The sequence below is a fragment of the Muntiacus reevesi genome, chromosome 2, assembly GCF_963930625.1.
Source record: "Muntiacus reevesi chromosome 2, mMunRee1.1, whole genome shotgun sequence".
NCBI lineage: Eukaryota > Metazoa > Chordata > Mammalia > Artiodactyla > Cervidae > Muntiacus > Muntiacus reevesi.
In genome coordinates this window covers 72,104,353-72,115,142 of record NC_089250.1, presented here as the reverse complement: position 1 = coordinate 72,115,142, position 10,790 = coordinate 72,104,353, and the positions used below count along the sequence as shown (strand labels likewise).

The window sequence follows — 10,790 nt, the reverse complement described above, 5'->3', positions numbered from 1 at the left end:
AGTCACTCCCAGTTAGAGCCATGGTGCACCAAGCCACCATTACACAGTCACCTATCCAGGCACAGATAGGCATCTTCCCACTAACGCACACACACTCACACAAACACACACACTCACACACACCCTGTGCTCCACTCCAGGCTCAAGGAGAAGGGAGATGGGCTCAGTGACCAGAAGCCGCAGGAGCAAGTCCAGTCAAATGTCAAGCAGGCCCAGAGCTGGGTGATGAGCTGCAGAGGACATGGGGAGCTGCCTTCCTGCACAGACACCCTTTCCATGGAGAAGCGCAGGAGCTTTCAACACCGAGCTGCCCCAGGACAGAAGGGCATCAATAGCCAGTAACTCAACAAACAAGTCACTATGAGTGGAGAGTCTACTCTCTCCTAAGACATCTCACATGCATGATTTCAGTTAGCCTCATGTCAATCCTACAACATCTGAGATTCTCATCCCATTTTGTCAAGGAGAAAGCCAAGCCTCAGAGAGGTGAAGTCACTTGCTCAGGACACACAAACAACAGATGGTACAGTGAGGATTCTAGTTCAGGAGGCCTTCTGATCCTGCTCCTCTTCCTGCCTCAGTCTGTCCATCTGAGACCAGGAAGCAGCAGAAAGCCCACTTCCTACCCTAACAACAGAAGCTCTTCTTTTCTCCTGGCGTGTCTCTCATCTGTCCATCTGCCTTTGGCTTTCTCTCCCAGTGTCCTCCTCTCCTTCTGGCTCTCCTCCATCTAGTCCAGGCTGGAGACCTCTTGACCCTGAAGCTTCCCCTGATGATGTATCTACCTTCCCAGTGCCTCAGACATCTTTGGAGAAATTACATGGCGGGAATGTCACAGGCTGTGGGGAAACCACCTTGCTTACACAAGAGCCCTGGCCCCACAGTTTGAACTTCTTGCTCCCCCCTCCAATACCAATGCCTGAGTGGGGTGAGGGTGTCTTTAGCTTGCCTTTAGCACCTGCCTTTAGCCTTCCTGAGAAACAGACACATCAGAGTTGAGTAACATAGGTGTGGAGATGTTGGTATAACGAGGGACTTGGTGCTGGAAGACGATCTGAGGAAGGTTTCTGAATAATTAAAAGCTAGCATTTCATTGAGGGTAACTCTCAGGCAGCCTCAGTTTTGATACCTCTTCTTACAGGGAGCTGACTATCACGTGGGCAGCAGGCGCCAGGTGACAGCATTCATCATGAGAACAATCCTTTGTCCCATTCACCCAATAAAAACCCCTCCTTCCCTCTGACTCAACCTTGTCATTTCTGTCTTGACTCTAATTTCAGGAAACCAATTGAACCATTCTACTGTTTTTGTCCTAAAACAGCCATAACAGAGACTTGGAGATGGCAATCAAGGCAGTTTCCTTCTCTCCCACAACGGTCTTTTAGGGGAACTTCAGTGGCAGTCTTGGCTCAGATGGCAAAGTGTATGTCTGCAATGTGGAAGACCCAGGTTCAATCCTTGGGTTGGGAAGATCCCCTGGAGGAGGAAATGGCAACCCACTCCAGTACTCTTGCCTGGAAAATTCCATGTACTGAGGAGCCTGGTAGGCTACAGTCCATGGGATCGCAAAGAGTCTGACACGACTGAGCAACTTCACTTTCACTTTCACTGGCAGTTCAGGGGTTAGGACTCCATGCTTCCACTGCAGGGGTCATGGATTCAGCCCTTGGTTGGGGAACTAAGATCCCACATGCCATGTGGTGTGGCAAAAAAATAAATGTATCTTTTAGATTTTTGTGCAATACTTGCTGAGTCCCCTCTATCAGCTTCAGAATATTAGTCCTCAAAGTTTGGGGAATCCCTCTTCCCTACTTCTGACAATTTATGCAGAGGCTGACAGGATGCCCCATGGGGCCCTCAGGATGCCCCATTACTGAGTTGGATGAGAGAGGTTAGTGGAAAAAGGGAAGGCTAATCAGTAGGATTAGAGGTCCCAATTCACCCTCTGAGTTGCTTCCCCGATTTGGGCAACCCACTCCTATATTCTTGCCTGGAGAATCCCATGGACAGAGGAGCCTGGAAGGCTACAGTACATGGGGTCACAAAAAGAGTCAGACACGACTGAGTTACTTAGTACACACAAGGAAATCAGATACTGTGGGAATGTGAACTAATGAATGAAGATGACAGAGAGGAAGGGGTAGGAGTAGACGTTGAGCACGGGTCCATGGCTCAGGGAAGTATTTCCCAGGATGCATCACTCTTCTAGGTCATTATAAGGCCCCCTGGGTGCAAGGGATTATGGGACAACTTTTTAAGACTCCACTGGGTACCCATTTAAAGGATATCCCAGCTTGCCCAAGTGAGGCCAGTTTAACAGTGTTTTCATGTTACTGCCCTGGGCAGTATGAGCTTGAGCAACATTTATACAGCAAAACCTAAATTCCCGTTAGAGATGAGACAACCGAGGCCTAGAGACTTCAAACAGCAGTTTTTTGTTTTTTTTTTTTTTTTTAAAGAAACGAGAGACCTTTACAGAGCTGGTTCTGTCCTCACTACTTTGAAGTCTTGCGCAAACTTCTCAATGTCTCTGAGTTTCACTTTCCTTATGTAATAAAAGAGGATAATGCTTATACCTGTCAGTGTTTCCAACCACAGATCACCCGAAATGCTCCTGTGCTAGCTGAATGAGTTGTACTCATTACACACCCTGGGAAACCATGTAGTTTCTCTTTAAGAGGATTTTAGGAAGAACTGACAAGACGTGGGCTTGTGTTAGGTTATTTTGGGGAGGGTTTCAGGAAGCTGGCTTTGCTCTGGATGTTGGTAGGAAGTGGGACTATTCTCTGACTGGGTATCTTAACTCTCAGAAAGGAAGACTAGATAGAGGCTAGAGCTCACTGGGTCTAAGCAGCTGTCATTTAAGATAGGAAAGTGCTCAGTCATACTGGTGCTTTGTGTAATTTAGCTCCTTTTGTCTGTGCTCAAACATGATTACTGAGTGACTTATTTTGGTCTTAATCCATCTGGCACTGGTGGTAAAGAACCCGCCTGCCAATGCAGGAGACATAAGAGATGTAGGTTCCATCCCTGGGTCGGGAAGATTCCCTGGAGGAGGGCATGGCCACTCAGTCCAGTATTCTTGCCTGGAGAGTCCCCATGGACAGAGGAGTCTGGGGTCACTAAGAATTGGACATGATTGAAGCAACTTAGCATGCATCATGGACACAAAAAGGCCTTGTCTGATGTTGAAGTTTTGTGAAATGTTTACGTTGAATACGAGAGCATAAGGCCCACTGGGGTGCCTGGTCAGGTCTTAAAACTCAGAGGTTGTTTTTCTCTGTCTCTATCAATCTCGTAAAATTGTGGTGAGGACTGAAAAGATATTATCTCTGCTAAATGTTTTGTATAGGTATTCACAAGAGTAACCTTTTAATGAATGTCAGATCTGATAAGAGTAATACCATAAAAATCAGTTGCTTAGTTATTGTGAAAAATCATTAATTTATAACAATTAATAAAAATGATTTGGTATTAAGGAGAAAAGATTGGCTTTGTAACTCACTATGTTGCTCTGTGATCTTCGGCAAGTCACTTCACCTCTCTGAATCACAGATTCTTTCTTTGTGAAAGAGGATGCTGGTGTCTGTTTTAAGCAATCCCCAGGTTTGGGTACTTAAAAAAATTAGTTAATTTATTTTATTTGGAGGCTAATTACTTTATAATATTGTGGTGATTTTTGAGAACCATGTTGATTACGCTGCTAAAGTTCCTTGAACACCAAGGACTAAAGCAAATTGTCTAGAAGCACACAGAGTTTTAGTTTCCTCTGCTCCTGACTGCTCTTTAAATGCTCTATCAACTGTTGTAAAGAAAGGAAAAACTAACACTGATTGTTATAGTGTTATCTTCTAGATAACAGGGTCAGGACGTTCCCCCAGTGCCAGAGTCATAGTCTCTCTTTCAAATAGGTCTCCTTCTTCCTCAGAAAGCCCTGTTGTTTCAGTGACTGACCTCACCCAGGTCCAACCCTTTTCCCACCCCACCTTGCCTTTATCTAACCCTCTGATCAAAGAAGGTAAGTGTTAACTGTCACGATCACTCATTTTTTTTTAAATTGAGTCTTACCATGGTTTTTTTTTTTAAATAGTGACTTTATATTTTTAATTGGAAGATAATTACCTTAGATTTTGTGGTTGGTTTCTCCTGTACAACAGCAGGGAGCCCAGCCTGGGACTCATTATTATTATTATTATTACAGAAGACTTTGACTTTACAGAGAAGGAATATATGTCTCTAGCCTCCACTGCTCTCACAGCAACCCTGTGATATGAGCCGCAGGATCTCACATAACATGTGAAGACAAAAGAAAGTTCTGGCCCCAGGTCACCAAGTTAGGCAAAGTCAGCGCTGGGACTCAAAACGAAGTCCCCCGATCCCAAAGCCACTGGTGGGGAGACCAGAGTTGGGGGGATGTTGCAGGCGATCTTCCAAAGTCCCCCACAGTGCACTCAGGCAGGCAAGCTCTCCTTTTGGTCAAACAAAGTGAAGGGCAGGGGATGGTCATATTGTGGAGACATGTCCTGCTCCTCTTAGTCTTTTCTCCCCAGAAAAGCAGAGTCTGTGCCCCAGATGGACACGCTCTTCCCCCCGACTCACCATCTGCCTGGGCCACTGCCAGCTAAAGAGCTGGTGTCTGTCCAGTAGAGATGCTGCCACAGTGGTTGCAGAAACCTTACCTGCATCACACCTTCTACTAAAGTAGGTGGAGTTGAGGTGTGAAGAGTCCTGCAGGAGGCTGCAAAGGAGGACTTGAGTCCCCACACAGCTGTGCGCCTACCTGCCCGTTGGTCTGCTCTCCTCTGCTCACTGATGATCCATCGCACGCCACGCGCTGCTCTCGGTGCTGGGATGCTCCGTCAGCGACAAAGTGAGCAAAATTGGCACCTGTGGAATCTCAATCTGTTTTCACAAGACCCACAGGTGAAGCTGAGTTTCAGAAATGCTGATATTGGGGCATTTGGCCCCAGCAGGAAGCAGCAAGAGTTCGGGCCATGTGGGGAGTTTACACACTGTGTGAGCCTGACCTCAGCTCCTCCCCTTCCCCACTCCCCTCCTTGTCAGCTATCCCCACTCCTCAGCTCAGGTTTGAGAAGCTCCGTCAACCGCCAGCTTTCCTCCTCCTGCGAGGTCACCAAGTTGAGCCAGCTCTGTCTCTTTGCAGCCTTTCTATTCCTTGGGGGCAACCCAGGGGGTGAAACCAGAAACCAGGCCCAGGGTAAGTCCATGCTCACCTTTCCTCTCTAGGCTGGGGGGTGGGGGTGATGAGGGGAGTACATGGAAGGGGCTGGGGAGCAGAGCTGATGTGAGTGCAGCCAACCTTCTCTGGATTTCTTCTGGGACCCTAACAAATGGACATGTGTTCAGCTTTTAAACAAAAGTATCCCACCTCACTGAACCAGATCAGAGACCCCACTTCTGAGACTCCCTTTTCCTGCTCACTATCTTGTCCCTAAACCTCAGTGTTGTATAATAACAAGATCCACCTTTATTTATTTATTTATTTTGGGTCCTGGTTAATGCTTCAGACCTCCTGAAACTCTTGGGATTTACTGTTTTTCTGTAAGTCATGATATGAGTCAAGGATGGGATCCTAGACAGTGTCTGGATAGGACTGGATTCCAGCAGATACCATCAAATGATTAGAAGGTTAGAACTATCAACCTCCATTGCCTATGGGCAGAGAAGAGGGTATTGAGATTGAGTTCAATCACCAATGGCCAATGATTCAATCAACTTGCCTAGCTCTGACCCTCAGTTAAGATCCCAAAACATTAGATTCTGAGACCTTCAGGGGAGCTGAACACACAAGGGGACTGTGAGGTGGGGAGAGTTCTGTGAGGCCCTGGAACCTCAGCACCCTCGGTTCCCCATTTGTCCTATTCTTCTCCATTTGGCTGTCCCTGGGTAAAAGGAGTTTCTTGAGTTCTGTGAATGGTTCTAATAAGTTGCTGAACTTGGAAGGTGGGTCATGGAATCTATGAATTTATAGTGAGTTGGTCACCCTTATGAGAGACCCTGGAACTTGTAATCATTAAGTGTGGGCTGCCCTCAGGGAGGGAGTCCTCACCCCACGGCATCTGGGTCACCTCTGTGGATTTAGTGTCAGAAGGGAATTGATTCCTGGATGCCCAGTAGGTGTGGGGGAATCAGTCGCTGTTGGTAGAGACCCCACATGTCTGGTGTCTGGTGACAAAACCCAAACTTACTCTTCTTTATCATTTGGGTCTGAGGTGAGATTCGGGGACAGGGGACTACTGTATTAGGAACAGTGCACTCAGAAACCTTTACCGGTTCTCTGCATTTTCAGAATTTCTGGCAAAATCAGGTAGTTTATTAAATGGGCTATGACAGGATATTGTCTTGTTCTGATCCTACCACCTACATGCTATGTGTCCTGGGGCAAGTTATCTGCAGTTTCCTCACCTGAACTGGGCGGGGGCGGACCAGATTACATAAGCTTTTTGAAAGGCTTGTATTCAGTCCCTAAGTCGTGTCTGACTCTTTGCAACCCTATGGACTGTAGCCCGTGAAGCTCCTCTGTCCGTGGGATTCCCAGGCAAGAGTACCCATTTCCAGGCAAGGAGTGGGTTACCATTTCCTTCTCCGTTGAAAGGATTGCCAGTCATGAATATAGAGTTTACACAGTCATGGTCCATGATGTCCATTTTCTGCCAAAATGTTTTAGTCTGAAAGACTAAACCTTACCACCTCCCCCGAAAGAAACTTAAATGTCAAATAACAATCATTTCTCTGTTATGAAGTTAATCGGAGAGTTGAGTGACAGCTGAGTGTCTTCCCTCCAGAGGTAACTTGCAGGCAGAGCAAGAAATGCAGTACTTCCAAGAGTCTGCTCGTTGGGGCCAAGACTGCTTTTTCCCGGCTGGTAAAATATTAGTCAAGACTCAATGCCCTTCTGGGCTTCCCTTGTGGCTCAGCTGGTAAAGAATCTGCCTGCAATGTGGGAGACCTGAGTTCAATCCCTGGGTTGGGAAGATCTCCTGGAGAAGGGAAAGGCTACCCACTCCAGTATTGTGGCCTGGAGAATTCCGTGGACTATATAGTCCATGGGGCTGCAAAGAGTCAGACACGACTGAGCGATTTTCACTTCACATCACTAATGCCCTTCTTCTTGCCCAGTCAGGCTCTTATTTTATTTTCCTATCAAGATATAGAACGTTATAGGTATACTCATAATTATATAGACAGGCTTCATCATCAGATAATATGAATTTTATTATATCCAGTCTCTTCAATACACTTGGCTTGAATATGAAAAAGGAGATTTACTCCTTTGACAAATATTCATTAAATCCTTCTTTTTTTTTTTCCTCAAAAGCCATATTTCTTGAAACAGGGAGGCAGCTGTAAACAAAATATATTAAAATAATATGACATCTGCGAGGGTGACAGACTAAAAAAGGGGGAAATCCTATGGCGGGGGGTGATGAGTGTCATGAAGAAAGAGCATGATGGGGATATAGGAGGCTGTAGAGGGTCAGAGAAACCCTCTGTGATAAGAAGATATTGAGCAGAGGCTGCCCAAAATGAGCCTGATGTGTTTGAGCAGCAGCCAGGACCAGGGTGGCTGGAGCTGAGTGGGTGAGGGGAGGGGAGTGGAAGGGGATGAGGCAGAGAGGCCGTGGGGGCAGGTTGTGAGGAGCCTTATAGGGCTTTGTAAGAATCCAAATTTGACTCTGAGAGAGCTGGGGAGTCCTGAGGGATTGGTCAAGCAAGCAATGGGATAGGACTCCGGTTTAACGGTCCCTGAGGCTGCAGTATGGAGAGCGGCCTCTAGGGGGCGAAGGGCAGAGAGACAGGCCCCTGGGCAGGCGGCTGCAGTGGTCCACTGAGGCATGTTGGAGTGTGTATCTGTGTTGATCCCTGGGTGGATTTCAGTTCTCTTGAATAGCATGAATGACTTGCTCTGTGGAGGTTTCTGTGGAAGCTTCATCACACCTCATGAATCATTAAGTATTTAGCCATTTGTGATAGATTCAACCTCCCCGTGTGGGGATGAGGAGAGGGGGAATGTGGGAATGAAAAATACGACCACCTCATCAGGTAGCACAGTGGTAAAGAATCCTCTTGCTACTGCAGGAGACAAGCCATCGGTTGGATCCCTGGCTCGGGAGGATCCCCTGAAGGAGGATCCCACTCCAGTGGGAAATCCCATGGACAGAGGAGCCTGGCGGGCTACAGTTCATGGGATTTAAAAGAGTCAGACGTGACTGAGCAACTAACACTTAGGAGCTTTGCGGTGGGAATGGGACGAAGACCAAATTAATGCTTCTTATCAAAGTTGCAATATCAATATTTCCTCAATATTCTAATATTCCACTGCCCATGATGTAACCAAAGTGAACACTCTGGTGTGTTTTCTCCCATGCCTTCTCACTTATTTTCAATGGTGAAAACTTTCAACCATACACATATGTACAGAAAATAGTATTGTAAACCTATGGACATTTGTCCAGCTCCAATCATTATCAGCATATGGAGAATAGTCTTAAAATGTATCCTCTTTTTAGATGTGTTTTGATGCTAATCAATGGCATCATGCCAATTCACCTATAAATATTCAGTAACAATATGGAATTATTTACAATATCATCCTATCATTGTCATGCCTAACCACATTAATAATAATGTCCTGGAAGTAGAGTATCAAACAACCTTTTCACATTTCACCTCCCTGCACCCCAACAGAGTGCTCTGTTGCAAACAGTTGTTCATCTTGTAGACTGAACTTTGATGACCATCCTCTTATTTGAACCTTCCGTGTCTGCAACCCTGCAACCTAACTTCTGCCTGGCCTTCTGCAAGAGTCCCAGCAAGGCCCAAATAATCAATTTCTACATTGTCAAGTCCAGGTTCTGTGAGACCTTTGTACATGGTGGCTGCAACACTAAGAACAAAAACTTTAAAATGGGGGAGGACTGCATGAGGATCTGTGGTAGTGCTATCGGATCCTGGGGTAAGACTCGGGGCAGGGCAAGGAGGGAGGGAAGGGCAGGGGAAAGAGATAGAGCTCAGGGGACCACACACTCCTCACCCCCCCCCCAGTGACTTTTCCCCTCAATGCCTCCCCGGAGGAGTGGCTGTAGTGTCCATGTACAAGGCATGTCCTCCATGGGCCAGTGTGACAAAAGGCCACCCCTAGAAGCCCCATCATCATAATCTGATTCTAGTCACATGCTCCCATTTTTCAGATGGGAACACTGAGTCAGTCACTCTGCAGAGGAGGTCACAGTGCTCCTGAGTGCCCCACCTAACCTGCAAAATTCATTTCCTCTTTGTTGGTCACCTCGGGCCTGGGAGGACTGTGGTTGCATATTTCTGGGATGGTCAGGGTGTATGGTGTCCACATCTGGGTCTTTAGAGATGTAAGTCAGCAAAATCCTCTCTCTTTTCAGAGAACCTGTGGACTGTGCTCCCCGGAGATGCTGAAGGTCAAGGAAGAACCTCCCAGGCTTGGTCTCTGGCTGCTTCTGAAAAAGTTCTGCCTCCTCCCCTTCCTTCTCAACCCTCCCCTTCTCAGCAGAAATCTGCCTCTTTCCTTCCCTCTATGGGCCTGCTTGCTTTATTTCTGTCTCATCCAGTTGGCTCTAAGCACCATGAGAGCAAGCCTTCTCTTTGTCCCTAGAACTTTGCACAGTTTCTGGCACAAAGGTTACAGTCCATGAATATTGGAGGAAGGAAGGAAGGAAGGAATGCAGGAGAAAAGCTCCTCATGACTGGAGTGAATCCAGGATCTGGTCCTAATCTTCTTCCTCCTTCTGCATCCTCATCTGCCACCCCACCATCATCTCCAGAACCTTCTGGAACCTAGATGCTTGGACCCTGCCCTTCCTCTCTCAGCTGGAACTGCTGGGACCTGCCTCCTTTTCTTGATAAATATGATTTTACATTCATGAAGTCACACCCAAATTCTTTGCCACATCGTCTATGTTAGTATTAGATGAAAGTGGAGGCGGTCCTAAGATGGCAGAGGAATAGGACGGGGAGACCACTTTCTCCCCCACAAATGCATCAGAAGAACATTTGAACGCTGAGCAAATTCCACAAAACAACTTCTGAATTCTGGCAGAAGACATCAGGCATCCAGAAAGGCAGCCCATTGTCTTCAAAAGGAGGTGGAGAAGTCTTAAGGTTACTGTAAGAATAAGACTGAAAACCAGAGACAGGAGGCTTAAATTCAAAACCTGAGAGCACCAGAGAACTTCTGACTCCAGGGAACATTAATCAACAAGAGCTCATCCAAAAGCCTCCATACGTACACTGAAACCAAGCACCACTCAAGAGCCAACAAGTTCCAGACAAGACATATCACGCAAATTCTCCAGAAACGCAGAACATAGCCCTAAGCTTCAATATATAGGCTGCACAAAGTCACACCAAAACCATAGACATCTCAAAACTAAGGACACTTCATTGCACTCCAGAGAAAAGAAATCCAGCTCCACCCACAAGAACACCGACACAGCTTCCCTAACCAGGAAATCTTGACAAGTCACCCGTTCAACCCCACCCACAGTAAGGAACCTCCACAATAAAGAGGGACCACAAGCTGCCAGAATACAGAAAGGCCACCCCAAACACAGCCATCTAAACAAGATGAAAAGGCAGAGAAATACTCAGCAGGTAAAGGAACATGAAAAATACCCATTTTTCAACAAAAGAAGAGGAGATAGGGAGTCTACCTAAAAAAGAACTCAGAATAATGATAGTAAAAATGATCCAAAATCTTGAAAACAAAATGGAGTTACAGATAAATAGCTTGGAGACAA

General features: G+C 46.5%; 1 long non-coding RNA gene across 1 annotated transcript in view; it reads left to right on the top strand.

Annotated features, from left to right (window-relative positions):
• Positions 1–9,520, top strand: part of LOC136159639 (uncharacterized) — a 60,877-nt gene extending 51,357 nt beyond the window's left edge. Inside the window, exons 2-3 of the long non-coding RNA XR_010661491.1 lie at positions 8,874–8,977; positions 9,417–9,520. This is a non-coding gene — a long non-coding RNA (uncharacterized lncRNA). The remainder of the gene's footprint in view (positions 1–8,873; positions 8,978–9,416) is intronic.
• Positions 9,521–10,790: the final 1,270 nt, after the last annotated feature.